Source organism: Giraffa tippelskirchi, chromosome 2, assembly GCF_054371585.1.
Source record: "Giraffa tippelskirchi isolate mGirTip1 chromosome 2, T2T-mGirTip1v1.2.pri, whole genome shotgun sequence".
NCBI lineage: Eukaryota > Metazoa > Chordata > Mammalia > Artiodactyla > Giraffidae > Giraffa > Giraffa tippelskirchi.
This window is the reverse complement of record NC_137276.1, coordinates 69942254-69970251: the sequence shown is the minus strand read 5'-3', so window position 1 is coordinate 69970251 and position 27998 is coordinate 69942254. Positions and strand designations below refer to the sequence as shown.

The window sequence follows — 27998 nt, the reverse complement described above, 5'->3', positions numbered from 1 at the left end:
GACTTTATTTTCATGGGCTCCAAAATCACTGCAGATAGTGAGTGCAGCCATGAAATTAAAAGACACTTGCTCCTTGGAGGAAATGCTATGACAAACCTAGAGAATGTATTAATAAGCAGTGGTATCATTTTGCCGACAAAGGTCCGTCTAGTCAAAGCTACAGTTTTTCCAGTAGTCATGCACGGTTGTGAGTTGGCTCAATGTCAAAGAATTGATGCTTTCAAACTGTGGTGCTGGAGGAGACTCTTGAGAGTCCCTTGGACAGGAAGGAGATCAAATCAGTCAATCCAAAAGGAAATCAACCCACTGTTCATTGGAAGGACTGATGCTGAAGCTGAGACTCCAATACTTCGGCTACCTGATATGAAAGAACTGACTCATTGGAAAAGACCACGATGCTAGGAAAGATTGAATGCAAAAGGAAAATGGGGCAACAGAGGATGAGATGATTAGACAGTATCACTAACTCAACGTACATAAATTTGATCACACTTAGGGAGATAATGGAGGAGAGAGGAAACTGTGGTGCTGTTGTCCATGGGTTACCAAGCAGTCAGACATGACTTTGCAACTGCACAACAAAATGGGCACTCCCAAAAAGTTGGATATGGTGCCTGTGTTGATGGGAACAGAGCAGAAGGATTTGAGAGGACTTTCAGAAGCACAATAGAAGTTAAGAGGGTATGAAAAAAAAAAAGAGTAGCTTCACTAAAAAACAAAAACAAAAACAAAAACTTCATAAGGTAGGCAGAGGAGTTTAGATCTGAAAAAAAGCAATTTGCGTATAAAAATTTAATTATTATAGCATGTAATATTAATATGTTTTGTCATACACAAGGTGGTCACATGTCTGTTGAAAAAAAATACTATGAATTAAGAGAAAGGGACATAAAACTCTGTGTCATATGCAAAAGAAAATACAGATTAATACTGACAAAGTTTCTATTTTTAAAGTGAAGTATACCACCATCCTGCCAATATTATTATTCTGAAGAGGAAGTTAGTAAGAAAAAAGAAAAAAAAACTGTTCTATATTCCAAATTACTAAAGAATTCAGCAACTATATATAAAATTACAGTATCTGAATTTTAAGATTTATAATAGAAATTCTATAAGAACCTAGTTAGAGAAATAGAATTGTTTACAAATGTGACAGCCAAATTAAGCTTCCTATAAGACTGTCAAGTGTCTTTGCATCTGCCCTAGAGGTCACAATGTTTTAATGGACTATCAAATGTGAAAGAATAGCTTTAAAAAAATTATATAGGAAATTTAATTGACTAATTGTGTTATGAATAAAAATGTTTATGACATTATTTTAGTTTAAGTCTCGACAAGACAGGAGAACTGAGGTGTCAAAAGCAAATTGACCTACTTTACCACTTTGTGAGTCTGGGTCCTCTGAGAATCAGAAACTTAAATGGGATTAAATGTGCAAGGATTTATAAGAGAAAAGTCTGTGAGAGAAAAATAGGAGGAAGCTGGAAAAGGCTGAGAGAGTCATGAGACCAATCAAATTATGACTCTGGGTGAAGGGGTCAAGGAAGAAAGGAAGCAAAAAATTTCCAGACTTATGTGCATTTTAAGGAAGGAAGGCAAAGCCACTGGAGAGTCTTCAAGCCAGAATTAGTCATCAGAGGCACCCAGTGTCTCCAGGAATGCACCTGCTTTAGAATCTCAGACATAATGCCTGTGTCAGGCATTGGCCAACAGCCCATAGGGTACCCAGACATAGTCTTAGCACTGAAGCGGAGCACAGCAGCTGGAAGCTTCGGTCAATTCCCCTCCTTGCAGGTGGAGGTTTGAGGTCATTCCAATGAATGCCATCATCATTTTGCTTAAGGCTGGCCATGGGTCTCATACGACAATAAAAGGAGTTTCTTGGCATTTTATTTTATGGACAACACATAACTGTAAGCTTTCAACTCTACCAGAATCTAGAAATTTGGTCACATTGTGAAGACTCCTCATGCCATATTGTCAAAGTACATTTTAAAAAACAGTGAGATCCATAGCTGTAGGCAGGGAACCACTACTTCTGGCAGGCGACTGCATCGTCTATCCATCCATTCATTTACTCTATCCACTTATTTAAACATAAAACACATATTCTGCCATATTTCTCAACTTCACCCTCACTCTGTGCTCATTACTTGTTATACTCTATTGTGAACTGAACTATTTCTAGTATCGTACAAACTAAACCCTTGTCAACCTCAGAATATTAGCACTTGTGGTCCCTTTTGCACGAAATGTTCTTCCTTTCAATTTTCACATAAATTAAATCTTCACTTTCCAAAGCTTTCAACTCTTTATGGTATCCTGTTAGAAATGCTTCTAGAAAAATTGTCCTTTAGTTAGGCTCACTAGGGTTGGGCTGGCTTATCATAGAAGAAAGCTAGTCTATTACAGTCTCAAATGATTGAATTAACTGAATCGTGGAGACATGATTTTGCAGGTGGTGTGGTGTGATGGAGAATGGCAAGCCCTGCATATAATGAAAATATAATTACATACTTAATACAATTAAAGCATGAAATCATGAGGGAACATAAAAATGAAAAATATATAATCTATCTTGCTTGGTAGCTGGAAACATTTTCACATTAGAGAACTAACTTCTATTATCAGAGTCAGTATCTATATCATGCTCTAATATTTCATATGGATCCCGCTAATGAAATTAGGAACACAATCAGGCGTCAAAGAGTAGAAAGCTCCCTTAAAAATAAAATGTATTGGCAGTGTTTGCACTTCTCTCCACAATGGAGGAGAATTTGCTTATCCTTGACTGGTCTGAATTACATGCGTCTCTTCTGAGAGGGAAAGCTAATTTATATGATTAATGTTACATGCTTCCTGAAAGTTAAAAGATATGACCAAACAGGGAATAGCAGCAAAGCACACAATTGTCCTTTATCATAATTGTGAAATAAATGATTAAAAATTGAGTTGGAGTCCCTATATTTGGTATATTTGGTACAAAGTACACATTTATGCAATAATCACTCCATGAGTTTAGCAAAGTCTTTGTTTTTCTGCCATAAATTTATAACTCCAAAACCTAATTTAGTATTTGGCTCAATTAATTCTTTTACTGTCAATTCTGACACATTTAGAGTATGAGTAGTTGCACATGTTTTACATTATGCCAAATGGTTGTTTCTCCTAAATTTTGTATTAGCAATCCTATTTTTTCTATAGTCAAACATACATACATATATGTATGGATATTAAATATACTTTTTGTCTTAAATATTTTACCTAGACTTTTTTATGTTTTATGATATTTTAATATTGATGAACATTTTTAAGAGAAAAATTCAAATAATTTTAATTTTTAATTCATTATATATATGCTAAATCAATGATATTTCTCTGGGAAAGAAAAATCATTTCAGCAAAGGAAACAATAAACAAAAAGACAACCCACAGATTGGGAAATAATATTTGCAAATAATGTGACCAATAAAGGATTATTCTCCAAAATTTACAAACAGCTTATGACACTTAACATCATCAAAACAAACAACCCACTCAAAAAATGGGCAGAAGACCTGAATAGACATTTCTCAAAAGAGGACATACAGATGGCATATAGACACATGATAAAATGTTCAGCATCACCAGTTATCAGAGAAATGCAAGTCAAAATTACAATGAGGTATCACTTCACACCAGCCAGAATGGCTGTCATCAAAATATCCACAAACAATAAATGCTGGAGAGGGTGTGGAAAGAAGGGAACCTTCCTACACAGTTGGAAATGTAACTTGGTCCAGCCACTATGGAGAACAGCATGGAGGACCCTTAAAAAACTAAAATTGAGCTACCATATGACCCTGAAATCCCACTCCTAGGCATATATCTGGAAAAGAAACATGATCCAAAAGGATACATTCACCTCAATATTCATAAAAGCCACAACACAGAAGCGACCTAAATGTCCATCAGCAGAAATGGATAAAGAAGATGTGGTACATATATACAATAGAATATTGCTCAGCCATTAAAAACAATGAAATAATGTCATTTGAAACAACATGGATGGACCTAGAGAGTGTCATACTGAGTGAAGTAAGTCAGACAGAGAATGAGAAATATCATATGACATTCCTTATATGTAGAATATAAAAAGAAATGTTACAAAGGAACTTACAAAACAGAAAGAGACTCATAGACTTAGAAAATGAACTTATGGTTGTCTGGGGAAGGAATAGCTGGGGAGTTTGAGATCGACATAGACACACTGCTTTATTTAAAAGGAATAACCCACAAGGACCTACTGTATAGCACAGGGAACTCTGCTCAGTGTTATGTGGCAGCCTGGATGGGAGGGGAGTGTGGGGGAGAATGGATACATGTATATTATGGCTGAGTCCCTTTGCTGTACATCTGAAACTACCACCATATTGTTAACAAGCTATAGCTCAATACAAAATAAAAAGTTTAAAGTTTGAATAAAAAAGAAAGAAATAAAAACATGTTTAATTAAGCCATCAACTTCAGCAAAATTCACACAGAGTCAAGGGGAAGGAAAGGGTCACCTATCTCAAGAGTTGGACCTACCCTGGAGCTTTGTGCTACAACCTGATTGTCCTCACATGCATATTTAAACTATGAGTTAGTAGAGGAATTCATTATTTAATCAGATGACTTATCAAAACAAAGAGATGAAGAAGCAAACAACAACAACAAAAATCTGGTACCTAATTTAGATGAGACATTATAATAGTCATCTTGGGGTATACAAAGATATATAAGAAAAAAATCTCAGCCCTAAGATAATGCACTTTTTAAAGAAGAGTAAAAGCATACACATAACCAATGTAGTCTACAATATAGGTCTGAAGAGAGAATACGCAAAAGACTGGAAATTCAGAGGTAGTGACAGGGCAGTCACTTCTAGTTTAAAAGAAATAACAGAAATTTTATGAACATTTTGTTGAGTGTTTTTTTTTTCCCTTGATTGTTACTTTGATGCTAGCTGGAATTCAAAAGATGACATTGACCTTATTCAAATAAAGAAATATTTTATAAAAAAAAAAAAAAAAGAGGATAACATCTTTTCAGATGCATCTCAAAGTAGAAAGGCTTTACTAAACGAATAGAGCTTTCCAGGTGGCTCGGTGATAAAGAATCTGCCTGCCAATGCAGGAACCACAGGAGATGGGTGTTCAATCTCTGGGTCAGGAAGATCCTCTGGCGGAGGAAACAGCAACCCACTCCATATTCTTGTCGGGAAAATTACACGGACAGAGGAGACTGGCAGACTACAGTCCCTGGAGCCTCAAACAGTCAGAAATGACTGAGCATGCACCCATCCTTTCTCTCCATATGAAATGCTAATTTCTCCTACCTGGTTCAACGAAAGTCAAACTATCCCACAGGGTAGAACTTTATATAAAAGGAATCAAACTACATATATCACTTAAAGGCTTGTTTTTACACTTAACATTAAGTTTCTGAGATTTATTGATGTTGCTCACTGCAAGTTTAGTTTATTAATTTGAACTGTTACAGAGTATTTTGCTATGTGAATAAACTACAATATATCCCTTCTACTGCTTAATGGATATTTGGGTCAAGTCTAATACTTTGATTTTTGCTCAGTCCTATTTCTATTAATGCTCATGTATATGTATTTGATAAAAGTTTTGCATCTAGAATATATAAAGGACTCAATGTGCTGTGGTGTGCTAAGTCACTTCAATCATGTCTGACTCTGCAATCCCATGAACTGTAGCCTACCAGACCCCTCTCTTCAAGGGATTCTCCAGGTAAGAATATTGGAATGAGTTGCCATGCCCTTCACCAGGGAATCTTCTCAAACCAGGGATCGAACCCACATCTTTTACATCTCTTACATTATTCAACTATAAAAAACAAACAACTCTTGTAATAAATGAGCAAAAGCTCTACAGCGACACCTCAGGAAATAAGATATATAGATGGGCAAATGATCATATGAAAAGACAGTGTAATTTGTCATTATGAATATGTAAGTTAAAGCAACAAGGAAAAGGGAAGAGGTCAAGACCTGATTGGCTCAGGGGTAAAGAATCCATCTGCAGTGCAGGAGATGCAGGTTTGACCTCTGCATCAGGAAGATCCCTGGAGGAGGAAATAGCAACCCACACCAGTATTCTTGCCTGGAGAATCCTATGGACAGAGAAGCCTGGTGGGCTACAGTTGATGGAGTCACATAGAGTCAGACATGACTGAGGGACTGAGCACAAAGACAATTAAATGAATAAAGATATTATTAATTTCAAATTCAACATGATAACTTAATTGTAGAATCATGGGGGAACATCTATGTATCTATTCAGGAAAAATAGGGGGCAGAAACAGAAACAGTGGATTATGAGATATTTAGCAGAAAACCAAGAAATAACGTAGATATTGAAACCTATTGACAAGAGTTCAATGGAGAAGTAGATGGCTACGAATGTCATACATTCAAGGATTCAATGTCACAACACAGATTCAAATGATGGATATAATGTGGTGACAAATATTGAATGACCTTCAACAGTTTTTCAGGAATGTTAAGGGAGCAGATGTAATAGAATGGTTTGGGAATTTGGAGATATTGGGTACATGTATTAAATTTAATATTTAAATAATAACATAATCACAAATATTATTAATTCATGCACTGAATTATTATTTATACTTATTATACAATATAATAAGCATATAATATACATATTACAGTATCTAGAATACATTATAGTATTATATAATATATATATTACTTATATATAACAAGTACATAATATATAATGTACTATAATTACAATAATTAAAATTATTACTCAATTATAATTCATGCACTATTATTAATTGAGCAACTGCTATGTTTTGAGTACTCTTATAAGAGTTGAATATGCAAGGAAATGAAACTGAGGTAGAGATAACTTAGTAACTTGCTCAGCTGGTAAGCAAAAATGCCAGGATTGAAAGTTCAAGAGTCTGACTCCAGAATCTCTGCTTCTATCCACAACAAAATATGGCTTCCTTTACTCTGTACCATGCATTCCACTAAGTATTTTATTCAATTTTCACTACAGCCTGTAATGTACTGTTTTGATATTCAGTATTTAGATAAATAAACTGGGGTTTAAGCAGGTTACACAGCTTGCCAAAGTTACACAGCTAGCAAAAGTTTGTTTAGTCATTAAGTTTTGTCCAACTCTTTTGTGACCTTATGGACTATAGTCCTTCAGGTTTTTTTGTCCATGGCATTTCCCAGGCAAAAAATACTGGAGTGTGCTGTAGAAGCAAAAGTTTATCCCAAAGGAATATTATCCCAGAGTCTAGGATGTAATTCATTATACTGAACTACACAGAGATATTTTGGAGAAATGTAAGAAAACAGTAAAATATAAAGAATAAAATACTTCTACTCAGAGCTACTATTAGTATTTCAGCATATTTCTTTGCAATATTATTGTAGACTTTTAAATTTGAAATATATATAATTTTAGAATATATACTTTTTCATTGAGTCTTTAATATGTTTACATCACTTTAAATACTTTTAGTAAACATAGTTATTGGACAATGCCTATTTCATGGTTGTATCAATATTTATTTACTCTCCCTCAATATATTAGCCATATAACTTGTGACTTTTGGTTATTAAATATGATGTGGTAAATTATACAACTTATTTTAATTTTTTAAAACCCTTGCTATATATTGGTAAATTGTCCTACAGAAGATTTGCAGCAATTACATTTCAAAAGCAATTTGTAAGACTGTTCATTTCAGTATATCTGTACTGACACTGTTTATTATTATTATTATTAAAAGTCATTTTTAATATGCTGCTACTGCTAAGTCACTTCAGTCATGTCCGACTCTGTGCGACCCCATAGACGGCAGCCCACCAGGCTCTGCCGTCCCTGGGATTCTCCAGGCAAGAACACTGGAGTGGGTTGCCATTTCTTTCTCCAATGCATGAAAGTGAAAAGTGAAAGTGAAGTCGCTCAGTCGTGTCCGACTCTTAGCGACCCCATGGACTGTAGCCTACCAGGCTCCTCCATCCATGGGATTTTCCAGGCAAGAGTACTGGAGTGGGGTGCCATTTCCTTCTCCAGTGCATGAAAGGAAAAAGTGAAAGTGAAGTCGCTCAGTCGTCCGACTCTTAGCGACCCCATGGACTGTGGTGCCCTTGCCTTCTCTGCAAAACTGGTATAATAGAACCTATTCTACCTCAGATGACTTGTACTATCAAGGAAAACCCTGGGATGTATGGTATAATTTCTGTTAATATAACAGGTAAGAATTAGTATCTCACCTGGAATGGAAATTTTATGACGAGATTTTTTTTTCTCTTTAGCAAATGGTGCTGGAAAAACTGGACAGCTACACATTTTAAAAAAAATTATATCATTCTTTAACAATGCACACAAAAATACGCTTAAAATGGATTAAAGATCTGAATATGAGACCTGAAACTATAAAGCTCCTAGAGGAAAACACAGGAAGAACATTCTCTGATATTAATCACAACAATATGTTTTCAATCATTTATTTCAATTATTTCCAGAATAATGGAAATTAAAAAAAATAAACAAGTGGACCTATTTTCACTGAAAGGTTTTTGCATAGCAAAGGGAACAATAAACAAAATGAAAAGACAACCCATAGATTGGGAGAAAATATTTGTAAATGATGTAACAGATGAGGGATTAGTCTCCAAAATTTACAAACAGCACATGAAGTTTAACACCAGCAAAATGAACAACCCAATCAAAAAGTGGGCAAAAGACCTAAACAGACATTTCTCCAAAGAAGACATACAGATGGCCCACAGACACATGAAAAGATGTTCAATGTCACTAATTATTAGAGAAATGCAAATCAAAACTGCAGTGAGGTATCAACTCACACTAGTCAAAATGGCTGTCATCAAAAAATCTGCAAACAATAAATGCTGGAGAGAATGTGGAGAGAAGGGACCCCTCCTACACTGTTGGTGGGTATGGATATTGGTGCAGCCCCTATGGAGAACAGTATGGAGGTTCCTTACAAAAACTAAAAAAACTAAAAACAGAGCTACCTTATGACCTTGCAATCCCACTCCTAAGTGTATACCAGAGAAGAATATGGTCCCAAAGGATACATGCCCCCCAATACTCACTGAGCACTATTTAGAATAGCGAAGACAATGAGGCAATCTAAATGTCCATCGACAGAGGAATGGATAAAGAATATGCGGTGCGTGCATGCATGCTAAGTTGCTTCAGTCATGTCTGACTCTTTGCGACCCCATGGACTGCAGCCTGCCAGGTTCCTCTGTCCATGGGATTCTCCAGGCAAGAATACTGGAGTGAGTTGCCATGCCCTCCTCCAGGGGATCTTCCAGATTCAGGGATCAAACCTGTGGCTCTTAAGTCTCCTGTAGTGGATTGCAGGTTCTTTACCATTAGCACCACTTAGGAAGCCCAAAGAAAATGTGGTAAATGTGTAAATGAAATATTACTCAGCCATTTAAAAGAATGAAATAATGCCATTTGCAGCAACATGCATGGACCCAGAGATTGTCATGCTGAGTGAAGTAAGTCAGACAGAGAAGGAGAAAGATTGTATGACATCCCTTATATGTGGAAATCTAAAAAGAAATAATACAAATGAACTTATTTACAAAGCAGAAACAGACTCACAGACTTAGAGAACAAACTTGTGGTTGCCAGAGGGGAAGGGTGAGGTGGAGAGACAGTTAAAGAGTTTGGAAAGGTCATGTACACACTGCTACATTTAAAATAGATAACCACCAGGCTTCTTCTGTAGAGTACAGGGAACTATGCTCAGTGTTATCTGGCAGCCTGGATGAGAGGGGAGTTTGGGGAGAACAGATACCTGTATATATATGGCTGAGTTCCTTTGTTGTCCACTTGAAATTATCATAGCATTGTTAATCAGCTGTACTTCAACATAAATTTAAAAGTTAAAACATAAAGTAAAAAATTAAAAAGAAAAGAAATGGCATCTCACCTAGAATGGAAATATTATGATGAGATTTTTTTTCTCCTAGTAATTGTGCCTGATACATTTATTGAGGGTGTTTAAGAAACATTTGTTGATTCAATTATTTCTTTTCTAAATATGACTACAATACTTGAAAATTTTGATAGCTAAAAAGATGCAGTTACAAGGTTCACACATGTGTTTACCTACCACGCTAAGAATGAAAAATCACCAAGAAATACACACATGGAGATCTGATTGGGCAACATTCACCAGGAAGAACTCACAGAAACAAAACAACTTGCAGATCTGTAGAACCCCTTTTACCTACTGCCTTCTAGGGCTTCACTGAGATCTGAATTGTTGCAAAGGACTCTGAGTCTTAGACTATGGTGATTTTAAGTAGCACAATTAGGGGAGCACCAGGACAGAATGCAATAGCAACAAGATAGAGTAGAACCTGGCCCTATGCTGGAGGATACGCATTTGTGATTGGTATTAGAGGAAAATTCTCTATGGATCATCCACATTTCTGCACATGTTGCTAGTGAGGTACTGATTGCCCTTTGTTCCAGACTAACTTTTCAAGGATGTCTGTATATCAAACTGCCTTGGGAGACAGAGCTAGTGTCCCTTTAGAGCGAAGAGCATTTTGCTCACAGCCTTAGAAAATAGTGTCTCATTCTGAAACAAAAAGCAGGCCTGCTTACTGCTCATTATAATAAGTATGATATTTTCCTCCTGAGGAAAGCATATGCATACTAATCTTTCATTATAAAAGATTCAGTTTTCCTAAGCTCAGAGTTTCTCTTATGTATCCTGACTTACTATATATGCAGACGTCATCCAGCCCTCTTTATGTTCCACTGCAAGAAATGAAACTTAGGTACGGGGTGCAAAATTTCTGATATTTTGGCTGCTACTATTGCTATAAATAAAAACAAAACAAAACAAAATGAAAACAGCCCTTGCATCTGACCTAGCAGGCTCATGTTATTTCCTAGCACCCATGAAATTGTGGTAACTACACTGCTAGCCTACACGTATGGTAAAACATCAGAACCTTCAGAATTTTTGATGGTTGGGAGGTTCACCAATCTCTCCCTTGGGCGAGGCAAAAGCCTGTTTGCAGCTCTAAAGCATGGCTAACTGGCAACATTTTCACTACATCAGTGCTCAGGGTTGCAAGAGCGTGAGTCTCCTGCTATGATAGAAGAGAGGCTGAGGATGAGACTTGTGGTTACAAGAAACGACTATCTTCACAAGGGACTGTAGACACTGGAGTTTTACAGGAAGCCAGGTTACAGGAGATTTGTTTTAGATAAATTAAACCCTCAATGCCAGAGGTAAGGAAATATTTTATTATCAGGGTCACAAATAGAGAAGGTTTTGGTAAATAAATGAGCTGGAGTCAATGAGAAATTATTGATTAGAGACGCTAAAAAGATGAGAGATGTTGAATTAAGCAATTGTATGGTAGGAAGAAGTGAAGTGTTGAAAGCATATGAAGTTTAAGTTAGCAGAAAATAAAACAAAATATATACTTTTTTTTTTTTTTTTTCAGAAATGGGAAAGTAGAGAGAAAAAGGGAAAATGGAGACAGAGAAGGGGAAAGAGGGAATTGGTAATGAAATAGAGAAATTTTGATGTGAAAAAGGACGGCTATTAGGGCTCATATTGGGATTACTTTGGGTATAAAAGTAGAAGTAAGGTAGTGGGAGTAGCTGGAATTAGAGACTTTATATGTGAGAACTCTGAAACCTCTTAGTGAACGAGAGAATGTGGGAATGTGTGTTCAGTTGTGTCTGTCTCTTTGCGACGCTATGGACTCTAGCTCACCAGGCTCCTCTCTCTGTCCATGGGATTTCCCAGGCAAGAATACTGGAGGGGTTTGCCATTTCCTTCCCCAGGGGATCTTCCTGACCCAGGGATTGAACTGGAGTCTCCTGCATTGTTAGGCAGATTCTTTACCACTGAGCTACCCGGGAAACTCTACAGAGAACACGGCAGAGAATAAACAGGCAATGAATACAAGGTAAGTGTGGAATGAAAGAGTGCATGGCTGATACCTATATAATGTGGATCATGTACTTTTTTACAGATCTTTATTACAGGATACCATGAAATTACCATTGAACTTTGAGCTCTTTGAAAGTAAGTGGAACTCGTTCAGTCACGTCTGACTCTTTGCGATCCCATGGACTATACAGTCCATGGAATTTTCCAGACCAGAATACTGGAGTGGGTAGTTGTTCCCTTCTACAGCGAATCTTCCCAACCGAGGGGTTGAACCCAGGTCTCCTGCACTGCAGGTGGATTCTTTACCAGGTGATCCACTAGGGAAGCCCAAGAATACTGGAGTAAGTAGCCTATCCTTTCTCCAGTGGACCTTCTTGACCCAGGGATGGAACTGGGGTCTCCTGCATTGCAGACTCTTTACCAGCTGAGCAACAGAGCACTGTTTAAAATATTTTTGGCTTCTTAGTGTCATTGCAGTTTCTCCAACATAGATACTCACTACAATGACTGAATTAATATTGGACCTTCTCCAGCAAAGTTAAGCCAATTTTACAACTTAGTCACTTAAGAGTTGGCTAATCTTGTATAACAAAATTCAAGAACTTCCATAGCAATTCAGTGGTTAAGAATTTGCCTGCTAATGCAGGAAACATGGGTTAAGTTTCTGGTCCAGGATGATCCCACATGCCACAAAACAACTAAGCCTGTGCACAACTACTAAGCTAATGCACCTAGAGCCTGTGTTCTGCAACAAGAGAGGCCACTGTGATGAGAAACCAACACACAGAAACTAAAGAAAGCCCACGCACAGCAACAAAGATCAAGCACACCAAATATAAATAAATAAATCAGTTCAGTTCAGTCACTCAGTCGCATCCAACTCTTTGCAACCCCATGGACTGAAGCATGCCAGGCTGCCCTGTCCTTTACTAAATCTTGGAGCTTGCTCAAACTCAATTCCATCGAGTCAGTGATGCCATCCAACCATCTCATCCTCTGTCATCCCCTTCTCCTCGAGCCTTCAATCTTTCCAGCTTCAGGGTCTTTTCCAGTGAGTGAGTTCTCAGCATCAGGTGGCCAAAGTATTGAAGTTTCAGCTTCATCATCAGTTCTTCCAATGAATATTCAGGACTGATTTCCTTCAGGATGGACTGATTTGATCTCCTTGCTGTCCAAGGGACTGTCAAGAGTCTTCTCCATCTATCTTCTCTATCTAGGTTGGTCATAACTTTCCTTCCAAAGAGTAAACGTCTTTTAATTTCATGGCTGCAATCACCATCTGCAGTGATTTTGGAGCCCAAAAAAATAGAGTCTGTCACTGTTTCCATTGTTTCCCCATCCCTTTGCCATGAAGTGACTGGACCAGATTCCATGAGCTTGGTTTTCTGGATGTTTTTTTAACCCAACTTCTTCACTCTCATCTTTCACTTTTATCAAGAGGCTCTTTAGTTCTTCTTCATTTCTGCCATAAGGGTGGTGTCATCTGCATATCTGAGGTTATTGATATTACTCACGGCAATCTTGATTCCAGCTTGTGCTTCATTCAGCCCAGTACTTCTCAAGATGTGCTCTGCATACAAGTTAAATAAGCAGGGTGACAATATACAGCTTTGACATACTCTTTTCCCGATTTGGAACCAATCTGTTATTCCATGTCCAGTTCTAACTGTTACTTCTTGACCTGCATACAGATTTCTCAAGAGGCAGGTCAGGTGGTCTGGTATTCCCATCTCTTGAATTTTCCACAGTTTGTTGTGATCCGCACAGCCAAAGGCTTTGGCGTAGTCAATAAAGCATAAGTAGATGTTTTTGTGGAATCTCTTGCTTTTTTGATGATCTAGCGGATGTTGGCAATTTGATCTCTGGTTCCTCTGACTTTTCTAAAGCCAGCTTGAAGATCTGAAAGTTCACGTTTCACGTACTGTTGAAGCCTTTGCTAGCATGTGAGATGAGTGCAATTGTGTGGTAGTTTGAACATTATTTGGCATTTCCTTTCTTTGGGATTGGAATGAAAGCTGACCTTTTTCAGTCCTGTGGCCACTACCGAGTTTTCCAAATTTGCTGGCATATTGAGCGCAGCATTCTCACAGCACCATCTTTTAGGATTTGAAATAGCTCAGCCTGAATTCCATCACCTCCACTAGCTTTGTTCGTAGTGCTTCCTAAGGCCCACTTAACTTTGCATTCCAGGATGTCTGGCTCTAGATGAGTGATCACAGCATCATGATTATCTGCACCATGAAGATCTTTTTTGTATAGTTTTTCTGTGTATTCTTGCCACTTCTTCCTAATATTTTCTGCTTTTGTTAGGTCTATATCATTTCTGTCCTTTATTGTGCCCATCTTTGCATGAAATGTTCTCTTGATATCTCTAATTTCCTTGAAGAGATATCTAGTCTTTCCCATTCTATTGTTTTCCTCTATTTGTTTGCACTGATCACTGAGGAATGCTTTCTTATCTCTCCTTGCTATTCTTTGGAACTCTGCCTTCTAATAGGTATATCTTTCCTTTTCTCCTTTGTCTTTAGCTTCTGTTCTTTTCTTGCTATTTGTAAGGCCTCCTCAGACAACAATTTTGCCTTTTTGCATTTTTTTTTTCTTGGGGGATGGTCTTGATCCCTGTCTCCTGTACAATGTCATTAACCTCCATCCATATTTCTTCAGGCACTCTGTCTTTCAGATCTAATCCCTTGAATCTATTTGCCACTTCTACTGTATAATCATAAGGGATTTGATTTAGGTCATACCTGAATGGTCTATTGGTTTTCCCTAGTTTCTTCGATTTAAGTCTGAATTTTGCAGTAAGTAGTTCATGATGTGAGCCACAGTCAGCTCGTGGTCTTAGTTATGCTGACCACAAGATGGTGGAGTAGAAAGACGTGCACTCATCTTCTCCTGTGACAACTACAAAATTACAACTTGCTGCAGAACAACCATTGACAGGAGAATAAGTAAATACACTTATTTAACAAAAATTCAAAGTGTAGTGGGAAGAGCACACTTGAAGAGCACTTTTCTAAAAGACAGCATAATGTGTCAAATGGCACAATCAAGGGACAAAGCAGAAGTTCACACTCAGGGGTGATGGAGAATGAGCAGAAGGAACCAAGCTTATAGTCAAATAAAAAACTTCCATACGACCCAGCAATCCCATTTCTGGGCATATAAATAAAAGAATTGAAATCTTGATCTCAAACAGACATCTGCAACCCCATGTTCATTGCAGCATCATGTACAATAGCCACAATACAGAAATAAACCTTCTCTCCATCAACAGATGAATGTATAAAGAAAATGTGACATACATATATAATGGAATATTATTCAGCCTTAAGAAAGAAAATCCTATTATTTGCAACAATATGGATAAACCTAAATGACATTATACTAAATAAAATTAGCCATTCACCTAAGGATAAGTATTGCATGATTCCAATTATATGAGGTACCTAAAATAGTCAAACTTATAGAAGTGGAAAATGGAATGGTAGTTGCCAGGGGGTAGGAGAAAGAAAGAAAAGGGAAATTGTTTGTGTGGGGAGGAGGTAGGGGTGGCAAGAAGTGTGTATTTGCATACAAGTACACTGGAAAACAATTCCCATTCATCTTTTTTTTCTTTTAATCTGTTTTTAAAAAGTTAATATATTCATCTTTTGCACATAAAGTACAAGATTTTTATTTTTAACCTGAATATGAATTACTTATTGACAATAAAAACTTAAGCTCCAATGGACAGCCGGTGATTTGGCAATTTGACCATCTTTTTTCAACACAGGGTATCTGAATTATAAAAGACTGTTGATGAAGGAGAGACATTGTATATTAAAAGTACTCCTCCATTAAATTCTAGAAGATTGAATGAGTGTTTCTTTCCAGTATAAATGACAATGAACAAGTTATTATCAAGATTTAAACTGATATACACACAATACTTGCTCTGCATATAGCACACAGTAGGCATTCAATGAGTGCAATCATATCATATATTTATAATTTTAACCTAAACAGTGTTTTAAATGTTAAAAAGTACATTCACGTATACTATGTTCTTTGCTCTTCCAGGCAGTCCTAAAGAAAACATAAACCTTATTGTATTCTCATTTAACAAATGAGAAATTCAAACTGTGAATTTATTTAGGTTATTTACCTAAAGTTACACAAACAAGCAGTGGTAGTACTTGGTCTAGAATACTAAGTCAAATAAAGTACATGTAAGCATTTATTGAAATACCATTGTTTCTAAGTTGGAGAAATAAAGTCAAGGATTTAATGTTTACTGAGAGCTTATTGTATGCCATATTTCACTCCTTGTGCTAGATGCTATCTTATTTCACTCCCACAATGACCCTTGTTATAGCTAAAGCTATTATCCTAGCTCTACAGAGTACACACACACACACACAGACACACACACACTTCACAGCTGAGAGGTTAGGTGACTTGCTCGTACCTGCATCTTCCATAACATCATACAAGGAGTGTGCATTCTTTTCCTCTACAATTAAGGGAGTAGAATAAACAGAATAACATGAGAAATGTGTAGAATATGAGGATTAAAATGAACAACTCACACGAAGGGAAAAGACTGTGCCAAGGAAATTAAGGTCAAGTTAAGGCAGTTGAATGCAGTGTAGGGATATTCATTTAGAAGAGAGGGTCATCACCAGACACTGAGTAGGTAGAGGTGGTAGACAGTAGTGTGAGCACCTCCAATAAAAGAGAAAGATGGTTGCTTTTGGGTCAAACAGATAACAAAGGAGAGAAGCCTTAGAGATGCATGTTGTCAACGAAAGGAAGAGGTTGTAAATGCACAGCACTTTGTTAAGTCCAAATTCTTCTGCACTGATTGGTTACATTGGAGGCAATATATTAGTTGTTAATCTCTCTGCCACCCTTTGACCTATCTCCAAGATGCTGGCCTTCAGTTGATGGTAACACTCAGGATTCATGAGCAATGTTTGTTTAAAGAACTAAAACTATGCCATTTTTCAGAAGCTGCTTATGAAAGTGCCTCATAACAAAAGAATTATTATGGTGATGATCCTGACCCCAAGTAAGAATAGGCTTTCAAAATGATCTCTTTGTGTGTGTGTGTGTGTGTGTGTAGCAGAGTTTTATTAAAGTAAGAAAAGGGACAAAGAAAGCTTCTGTTGACAATTGTCTAACAAAGGGATGAGCTCAAGGATTCGTTGGAGATCCATTCAGCTTCTCTAATTAGATGATTTCTTTATCACAATCAGCTGGAAACTAATCATAAAATGCAAACGGTTTTATTTTCTGAACTTCAGAAAACTTATCTGGTGATAATCATTATAATTGTAAAGAAATCTGCAGAGATGTTTCATTGCTGCTGTAACATTGGCTGTAATACAAGTTCAGTAACTGTGTGTGTTTGTGTCTGTGTTTGTGTGGGTGTGGGTATGTTTGTGAAGAGTGAATATTCTATTGGTGAAGAAGAGATGCTTAAAAGAATGTGACAAATAATGGTCTGAAAGTGAAGACAAGGAGAAGGCTTCTGAAGACAATCATTTAAATACAAAAATGGAAGCTTGTGTAAACCTTGCTCTGACTTTATGCATATGAAGCATTTTTAAATCACTGAAGTCTTCAGAAACTACAAATAGTTTCTTATGGAAAAAAAGAAAAAGGTGTTCTTACTTAAAAGTTACTCCTGAGTTTACAGAACTGAGCAAAGGAGAGATGAGACAGTAACTTATAATTCTCAAAAAGTATTAAATCCATATAAAACCCACTGCTGCTGCTGCTGTTGCTAAGTCTCTTCAGTCGTGTCCGACTCTGTGCGACCCCACAGATGGCAGCCCACCGGGCTCCCCCGTCCCTGGGATTCTCCAGGCAAGAATACTGGAGTGGGCTGCCATTTCCTTCTCCAGTGCATGAAAGTGAAAAGTGAAAGTGAAGCCGCTCAGTCGTGTCCGACCCCTAGCGACCCCATAGACTGCAGCCTACTAGGCTCCTCCGTCCATGGGATTTTCCAGGCAAGAGTACTGGAGTGGGGTGCCGTTGCCTTCTCCGATAAAACCCACAATACAGAACAAATATGTACCCACACACAACCTAGATCTAACCACTTACTGCTTAAAAATCTGAATGTCTTTGGGAAGTGTATTAGAAAACTCTAAGGATTTTTAACTTTTCCTAACCTCTTTATTTTCACTGAAATATAGCTATACTAAAATCAATCTGTTTATATAAATTACAGTAATATAAATCAATATAGAATTTCCCAAATCGTCTGGATTATTTTAAGACGAGAAGCAAAAAAGAAAAGAGAGAAAAGATTTTTAAAAAAAATAATACACAATTTGATTAGGTTTGACACATAAGTAAAAGTATATATCTAAAAGACAGTATAAATCAGAACTTTCTAAAAAAAAAAAAACAAACTAATTCCTAATTTTAAAATAACATTGCATTTTTGGAGGGATCTACTTTCTAGGGAAGAAAATGTCAAATTTGGGGAGGAAAGAGAAATCATTGCAATTTGTCTTTTTCAATTCTAGCCAAATTACAAAAGAAATGATTCCTTCAATGAATTTTTTAAAATGAGCTGTGCAATATATTGGTAGTACTAGACAATAGAATACTACCATTTTAATTACAAACTGTAGCATTTATTTTATGCTAAAAACCTTAACATAAAAAGTGAACATATTATATGAATATGAATTATGTCTACTGACTACCTACATATATATTTTGAATCTTTGTGATTTACCAGATATATACTCAGAAGTAGGTCATTTTGATAAAAAGGTATTTAACACATAGATAACTCAAAATTTATGCATAATCTCAGCTATGTTTATCTCAACTATCAATATATTAACATACAGATATATTTTTAATTATTAATTTCCATTACAATGTATCAAATTTGATTGTTAATAAAAGTTTTATTTAAGACAAATACATTTCTATGAGGAAATGTTCACACCTAGCTAACACAAGCTTACCTATATGATACTAGAAATATCGATGCAAAGATCCTACAGATTTACTCTGTAAACTCTTGGCATTTGTATTAATACTTAACTTTGAACACTGTTTTCAGCTTATCTAGTTAAGTACATTAAGACAATACTAGAAAAATTAAATATAAATTAATGTCTTTTGTAAAATAAAATTTAATTTCCAAGACTTCCACTTCTGGGAAGATGGAACAGGCACACTTTCCTATATTCCCCTACTAAGAATGATGGACAACTAAAAACCCTGGACTAAAGGCGTACACATATTACATATTCTGAAAGTTAGAGAGCAAAAGAAAAAGGTTGTGATGCTTGCATAGCACAAAATAAAGGACTAGTAAGTAGACTATATAAAGAAATCTCAAAATCCAACACTGAAAGCAAACAATACAATTAGAAAATAGGTAAACAAACAAAAAACATAAGCTGACACTTCACTGGTGAATATGCAGATGACAAAAAAGCACATAAAAATATGTTCACTCTCTTCAGCCATTAAGGAAATACAAAATACAACCACAATGAAATAATACTACATACCTATGAGAATGGCTAAAATAAATAACAGCAACTACATCAAATGCTGGTGATGACATAGAGAAACTGTATCATGCATTCATTGCTAATAAGAATGTAAAATGGTACAACTACTCTGGAAAACAGTTGGGACACTTAAAAAAAAAATCTAAACATGTAAATACTATTAAGACCAAGGAATGGTATTCTTTAAAATTTTCCCCAGAGAAATGGAAGTGATGCTCACACAGAAACCTATATATGAAATTTTATCAGTTCAGTCACTCAGTTATGTGTGACTCTTTGTGACCCCATGGACTGCAGCACACCAGGCTTCCCTGTCCATCTCAGAGCTTGCTCAAACTCATGTCCATCAAGTCGGTGATGTCATCCAACCATCTCTTCCTCTGTTGTCCCCTTCTCCTCCTGCTTTTAATTTTTCCCAGCATCAGGGTATTTTCCAATGAGTCAGTTCTTCACATCAGGTGGCAAAAGTATTGGAGCTCCAGCTTCACCATCAGTTCTTCCAATGAATATTCAGGATTGATTTCCTTTAGGATTGACTGGTTTGATCTCCTTGCTGTCCAAGAGACTCTCAAGAGTCTTCTTCCAATACCACACTTAAAAAGCATCATTTCTTCAGTCCTCAGTTTTCTTTATGGTCCAACTCTCACATTTACTCACGGTACTGGAAAAATCATAGCTTTGACCATGTGGACCTTTGTCAGTCAAGTATTGTCTCTGCTTTTTAATGTGCTGTCTAGGTTGGTGACAGCTTTTCTTCCAAGGAGCAAGTGCCTTTTAATTTCATGGCTGCAGTTACCATCTGCAGTGATTTTGGAGCCCAAGAAAATAAAGTCAGCCACTGTTTCCACTGTTTCCCCATCTATCTGCCATGAAGTGATGGGACCGGATCCTATGATCTTAGTTTTCTGAATGTTGAGCTTTAAGCCAACTTTTTCACTCTCCTCTTTCACTTTCATCAAGAGGCTCTTTAGTTCTTCTTCACTTTCTGCCATAAGGGTGGTGTCATCTTCATGTCTGAGGTTATTGATATTTCTCCCTGCAATCTTGATTCTAGCTTGTGTTTCATCCAGTCCAGCATTTTGCATGATGTACTCAGCATATAAGTTAAATAAGCAGGGTGACAATATACAGCCTTAACATACTCCTTTCCCAATTTGAAACCAGTCCATTGTTCCATGTCTAGTTCTAACTGTTGTTTCTTGACCTGCATACAGATTTCTCAGGAGGCAGGTAAGGTGGTCTGGTATTCCCATCTCTTGAAGAATTTTCCACAGTTTGCTTATGAATGTTTATAGCAGTTTAATTTATAACAGCCTCTAACTGGAAACACCCAGTACTTCAATAGGTGACTGGTTAAACAAACTGTCTTATATTATTATATCCATACCATGGAATCTCTCTTAACAAAAATTGTATTGAACTACTGATGGTTGAAAGAATCTGATGAATCTCCAGAGAATGATGCTAAGTGAAAAATGCCAATCATCAAAGTTTACATACTGTGGGACTGCATTTATATAACATTCTTCAAATGGCAAAATTTAGAAATAGAGAATGAATTAGTGATTGTCACCTTTTAAGGAGGAGTTGGAAGTGGGAGTGAAGTTTGTGTGGCTATAAAAGTGCAATGGGAGGGATCTCTGTGTTGATGTTAACCTTTTGTATCTTAACTATATCAATATAAATGCTGGTCGTGATACTGTACTATAGTTTTGTAAGATGGTACCATTGCATAAAACCAGCAAAGAGCACATGAATTCTCACCATCTAGACTTACTTCAAGTAAACTGTTCAATCTAAAATCAAATAATAAAACTGCAAGCTCTGAAAAGGTATTCACAAAGGTGGTCACAAAGGGGATTTCTAGGTTTGGGATTTTTTTTTTTTTCCTCTATTTGTCACTTGTATTTTTTTTCTACAGTGAATTTATATTGCTTTGGTAATAAAAAAGAGAAAATACAATACTCTTGTAATCTAAATTTTACACATAAGCACATCCTGTGTTCACATAATTATAAGGTTCTAAGACTAAAAGGCCACTTTTAAATTCACCTTATATTATTAAAAGCATAACCTGTGGTCAGGATATTCTATGGTGTGAATACAAACTTCTAATTTGTAAAAAGAGACTGAGTTGATATTAGGAGAGCTGCCCTTACATTGTTTTCCACCCTAGGGGCTCTTAGATCCAGTAACATTTACCAAAAAAAAAAAATTTCTTTCAGAGCTTAAGAGTGTTCTGAATATTAAAGATTTTGACCTAATGGCTATTTCAACTTTATCTTGCCAATTAGATAACCAGAGCTGGGAATCATCTCATTTCATTTCATCATTTTTGCTAGGCTGGAAAAGTGTGTGCACACACATACACAAGCTTCTAAATTCTGCAAGAGATTCCTGTTAGATCTTTAGAAACTGCTGGCCTATTTTCAAAAGCTGAAAATAAGCTGCAGCCCAGTGTTCAATTTCAGAAATCAAGAGACTATTTAAGTGATGGTGATGGAAGATTTCAATGAACACAAAAGATGAAATAGAAGGAAGAGAGATGAAGATAATTCGGTTCCAGAATCCAAAGGGCGAGAAAAAATCAAGAAGTGAGAGGTCAGGATCATTGAGGAGGGGATGGTTTTGTAGTTCTAATCGATTCTGCAGTCTCCTAGAAAGATTGAACTTTTGGAAACATAAAGGTATAGGGCATAAGCTGGAAATATATATCAGGTACAGAATCAATAATTATCCCAGAATCATCTCAAACTGTAGCATAATTAAATTCTGAAGACCTAAAGCAATATTCTTCCAAGTTATCTCCTTGTAGTCCTCTAAAGAAATAACCTTTGCCATGTGGTCTGAGAAACTATGTTTTCATTAATAATATGACAGTGCTTATCAGCCTTAATTTAAAAGATTGTTGTGAGAAAGAACATAAATTTGTAAACTGTTAAAATCTTACATGTTTGTAAAAAAATTAGATCACATCCATTACCATGTCCCCTTTAAAACTATAGAGTGTGATTAGGCTAAAAGGCTACACTAGGCTTGAAAGAAACTTTGTTGTTTTATTCCTATTACTTGGGGAACTGATTTATTTTTTGTACCTAAATTCTGCTTAGTGTTAGGTCTGCCATCTAGTGGCCACTTAAATAAATACAAGCTGTCATCGTAAATTTCAGATCACGTGAAAATGTTACTTTGGCCTCCGGATGTGAAGAACTCACTCACTGGAAAAGGCTCTGACGATGGGAAAGATTAAAGGAAGGAGGAGAAGAGGACGACAGAGGATGAGATGGTTGGATGGCATCAGCGACTCAATGGATATGAGTTTGAGCATGGTCCTGAAGTTGGTGATGGACACGGAAGCCTGGCCTGCTGCAGTCCATGGGGTCACAGAGTCGGACACAACTGAGCGACTGAACTGCACTGAAAACTTTAGATCATCCAAATGGGCCATTCCAACACTATTTCCAAGTGTAAACATATTAAAAAAAAAAAAAAGAAACTAGTGGTAGGAAAATGTATATTTAAGGATTTAATTAAATGTAACTGTGGTTACTTAAAACACTTAAATTTTGTTTTTGTGAGTACAAAAGCAAATTAATAACTTTTTAAATATTCATGCTGAAGTCAAAATAGGAAATTATGCTCTTAAACTTCCACTGAGTTTAAAAGAAATCAAATAACTGTTGTATTATTTGTTTTCACTTAATTATCTTTTATTTTAATAACATGTTTATCTTTCCTACTTCTTAATTTAAATAATGAAATAAAATGTTCTTCAGTAGTTGGATTTGTGCTGTCTGCCAATGTGCCAAAGAGTCAACAGTTATAAAATAAAACATAAACACAGTTTCAAAATTTGAACTCTTAAATATACAAATAAAACAGACTTCATCTTCAAATGATACAGGATTCTTTGGACCTAAAAAAACATAAATAAACTAGTAATGTTTTTATTTATTTGTTAGTAGTGACAGATACTGTTAGGCCCTCCACTCTCATTTTCCTGGCATAATTTTAAGAGTTGTATGTCCAACATTCCACGCTCCACTCCCACCCCAATTCCCTTGCAGAGTTCTAGTCTGCTGGCTTGTTTTCTACAAACCCCAATATTTTAAGATGGTTCACTCATATGACTGAAAATAACACTTGCAGCATGTCCAAAGAAGTATACTGAATACACTCTGAGAAATGTTTACAAGCTAAATTCATCAGACAAATGTCCAATATTCATGTTTCAGTGTTACAATTGTTATCATAATTTGTTTGCTTTCTTGATTGGTATGTCTGTGAAAAATGTAATCCTTTGACATTCTAATCAGTTATGGTAAAGGCATGCAAATAAAAAATTTAAAAAAATCAAATAACCCTTAGCCATGTTTTTCACTATTGCTGCATCCAGTTAATCTCTCTTTAGGTTTATTATTGCTTGAGATAACAAGTTGGCACCACATTGTTCAAACTGGAAATACAGGTAATTTTGCAATTGCTAATATTGTGTAAAATAGTCCTACAATAATCCACAAACCTATATTCCATGTTGTTGATAACCCAACAAGTATTTGCAAAATGCAGGCAAAATAATGGATTAGTATCCCCAAACTACTTAATCCCTTACTTTGTGTTGTTCACATTTTTCTTTAATTCATAAATCTAACCTTTTACAGCCAACTATGGAAGCCTAAAAGTACAATAAACTCCAATTTAAGGCATTAATGTTTATATACTGTGTGGATATACTTTTCTGTAAGACAGAATATCTCACATCTCATGTGATTTGTGAGAAAAATCCTGTTAAGACTCACTCCATTTGAGAATAAGCACACCAATATATGAATTTTTATTTTTCTACTCAATCTGTATACTTTCTAACAATGTGGCCAAAATCTCAAAAAAGAATGAAAGAGAGGGAGGAAGGATGGGGGAAAGGAAGGGCAAGATGGGAGAAAGGATGGAGAGAGAAACAGAGGAAGGGAGGATTTGATTAAAAAAAAAAAGCGAAAAACAATTCAGATTGCTAAATGAAAGCAAAATTTCCATACTCAAAGTATAACAAAATTAGTCACAAGATTAAATCCATTGTCTCTAAGAATCAGAAGTCCTTTACTTATTACTCTATTATGGCATCACCGACTCAGTGGACATGAGTCTGGGAGAACTCCAGGAGTTGGTGACGGACAGGGAGGCCTGGTGTGCTGCGGTTCATGGAGTCGCAAAGAGTTGGACACAACTCAGCGACTGAATTGACTGATTGATTGATGTGTCTTTTCTTGGGCTCAGACAGTAACTGCAGCCATGCAATTAAAAGACACTTGCCCTTTGGAAGAAAAGCTATGACAAACCTATACAGTGTATTAAAAAGCAACAACAGGCTGTATACTCAAAGCTATAGTTTTTCCCGTAGTCATGTACAGATGTGAGAGTTGGACCATAAAGAAGGATAAGCACCAAAGAACCGATGTTTTCAAACAGTGGTTCTAGAGAAGACTCTCGAGAGTCCATTGGACTACAAGGAGATCAAACCAGTCAATCCTAAAGGAAATCAACCCTGAATACTCATTGGAAGGACTGATGCTGAAGCTGAAGCTCCACACTTTGACCACCTCATGGGAAGAGTCAACTCAGTGGGAAAGACCCTGATGCTTGGAAAGATTGAAGGGAGAAAGAGAAGGGGGCGACGGAGAATGAGATGGTTGGATGGCATCACCTATTCAACGGACATGAGCTTGAGCAAACTCCAAGAGATATAGTGGAGGACAGGGAAGCCTGGTATTCTGCAGTCCATGGGGTTGCAAAGAGTCAGACATCAAGAGTCAGACATCACTGAGCAACTAAACAACTATTATTATGTGTCAGAGACTTATACTGGGCCAGGTTCATGAAGGGGAATGTAACATTAAATGGACATTAAAAACACACACACACAATGTGATAAAATGAGCCCTGTCTATGAAGTCTGGCTCCAGAAGCCTACCTAGAAAAGTTCTCACTACAACAGTTGGCTTTTGCAGCAATTTCCTCGGGAGAAAATCTGCCAAGAAAGGGGATTTATTTTCCAAGAGACAAGATGGATATCATATATCATAGAGGATAAAACACTCAGAGGTAAGGGAGGGGGACACAAATCTTTAGACAGCCCATCCGCTAGCACAGGGTTGGGACATACCATCCAAGGGCTAAACCAAGCCTTCCATCTGCTTTTGTAAATAAAGTTTTACATTCTATATCCATTTGTTTATAATTGTATTTAACTTCTTTCAAAATATAATAGTACAGTAGTCACCAGAGGGTCCCTATAGTACACAGAGCCTAAAACATTATCTAGCTTTTTACAGAAAAACTTTATCAACTTTTGTCCAGATAGCAACTGTACCTGTAATTTCCCAAACAAACCTCATACTTTTCTTTTTTGTTGCTCACTTTTCTCTCCATAGGGCTTCCTAGGTGGCTCAGTGGTAAAGAATCCACCTGCAGATGCAGGAGAGATGGGTTCCAGCCCCTGGTTAGGAAGATTTCCTGGAGAAGGAAATGGCAATCTACTCCAGTATTCTTGGTGGGAAATTTCCATGGACTGAGGATCCTGGCGAGCTACAGTCCATGGTGTCACAAAGTTAGACATGACTAAGCCAGCACACGTGAATTCTCTCCACATGAAATGCTAGTTTCTCAAACCAAGTCCAGCAAAAGGCAAGCTATCCCACAGGGTAGAGCTTTATGTGAAATGAATCAAATTGCATATATCATTTGAAGGCTTGTTTTGAAATTTAACATTGAATTTCTGAGATTTATTGAAACTGCTCACTACAAGTTCAGTTTATTAATTTAAACTGTGAAACTCCAATACTTTGGGCACCTCATGTGAAGGGTTGACTCATTGGAAAAGACCCTAATGCTGGGTAGGATTGGGGGCGGGAGGAGAAGGGGATGACAGAGGATGAGATGGTTGGATGGCATCACCGACTCAATGGACATGGGTTTGGGTAGACTCCGGGAGTTGGTGATGGACAGAGAGGCCTGGCGTGCTGCAATTCATGGGGTCGCAAAGAGTCGGACACAACTGAGCAACTGAACTGAACTGAACTGAAAGAGTATTTTGCTATATGAATGAACTACAATAAATCTCTTCTATTGCTTAATGGATATTTGGGTTGGGTCTAATACTATGATTTTTGCTCAGTCCTGTTTCTATGAATGGTCTTGTGCATGTCTCCTGATTTACAGAGTGACAGTTTCTTTAGAGTATATATCTAGGTGTTGATTTATTTCCCAAAATGGCTGGAAAACATTTGATATGGTTATTTTAGTAAATTAACCTTTTGTAGTTTTAGTTTCCATTTTTGTCATTGCAAATGACATTGTATATCTTTCAGACAGGACCATTAATGACCATTAATGTTTCATCTTGTATAAAAAAATCTATTTATTTAAATATTGGACTTTTTTCCCCCTTTAGCTTTCACCTTTTTGTTTTATCAAATTGAAGATGTTTTTGTTTATATATGGGCCTCTCTGGTGGCTCAGAAGTTAAAGCATCTGCCTGCAATGCGGGAGACCTGGGTTTGATCCCTGGGTTGGGAAGATCCCCTGGAGAAGGAAATGGCAACCCACTCCAGTATTCTCGCCTGGAGAATCCCATGGACGGAGGAGCCTGGTGGGCTACAGTCCATGGGGTCGCAGAGTCGGACACGACTGAGCGACTTCACTTTGTTTATATATATCAGATACTAGTTTTGCCCATTATACATGGTAAATATCTTATTAATTTTATGGCATGTCTCCCCACTCTAGATATGAGGCCTTTCAAGAAGAAATTCATAATTTGAATGTAGTTGAACTTACCCATATTTTTTCTATATGGTATGCAATTTCATATCTTGTTTATTAAAATCTTCCCTATCCTAAGTTCACACAGGCACTGTTCTATATTGTATTCTAAAAATGTTAACTAATCCAGAATTCAGTTTTCTATAACAAGATAGGAAGATAATTTAATTTTTATATTAATGACCATTTTTTCCATCATCATCTATTGAGAAGTCTTTCTCCACTATTTTGTAATGCTAACTCTGTATCAAAAAAAGAAAAATTTGCTATGTGTAAAGTTCTCCTAATTCTATTATTTCAGATTGTTCTAGTTGAAACAAGACAGTGTCTTAATCATTTAATTTTATCTGTATTCAATTTGTATATTTTGAGTCAACATTATGTCACCATTAAAAATCAGTTATATCTTTCTGTCAAATCAAACCTCTTATCATTATGCATTGACTCTCTTATTTATATTCTTTACTTCTGCTACTGCATTTTGCTCTCAAATTTTTTCTTTAATATAACCACATAAATATTATTATGAAGAATGTTCACCAGATGCATCTTAACTTATATATGAACTTTCAATCTTAGTATGCACAGAAATTTTATTTGTAGAGCAAAACTGTTCTGCAATGAGTTGTACTGTTGTTGAATAAGTAT

At 36.5% G+C, this 27998-nt stretch overlaps 1 protein-coding gene and 1 long non-coding RNA gene across 12 annotated transcripts in view; one reads left to right on the top strand and one right to left on the bottom strand.

Annotated features, from left to right (window-relative positions):
* Positions 1–27998, bottom strand: part of CTNNA3 (catenin alpha 3) — a 1864976-nt gene that overhangs the window by 254956 nt on the left and 1582022 nt on the right. The gene's annotated exons all lie outside the window — the stretch shown is intronic.
* LOC145537934 (uncharacterized) lies at positions 112–18072 on the top strand. Its single transcript, XR_014076515.1, has 2 exons — positions 112–141; positions 14567–18072. It is a non-coding gene; the product is annotated as an uncharacterized LOC145537934 (long non-coding RNA).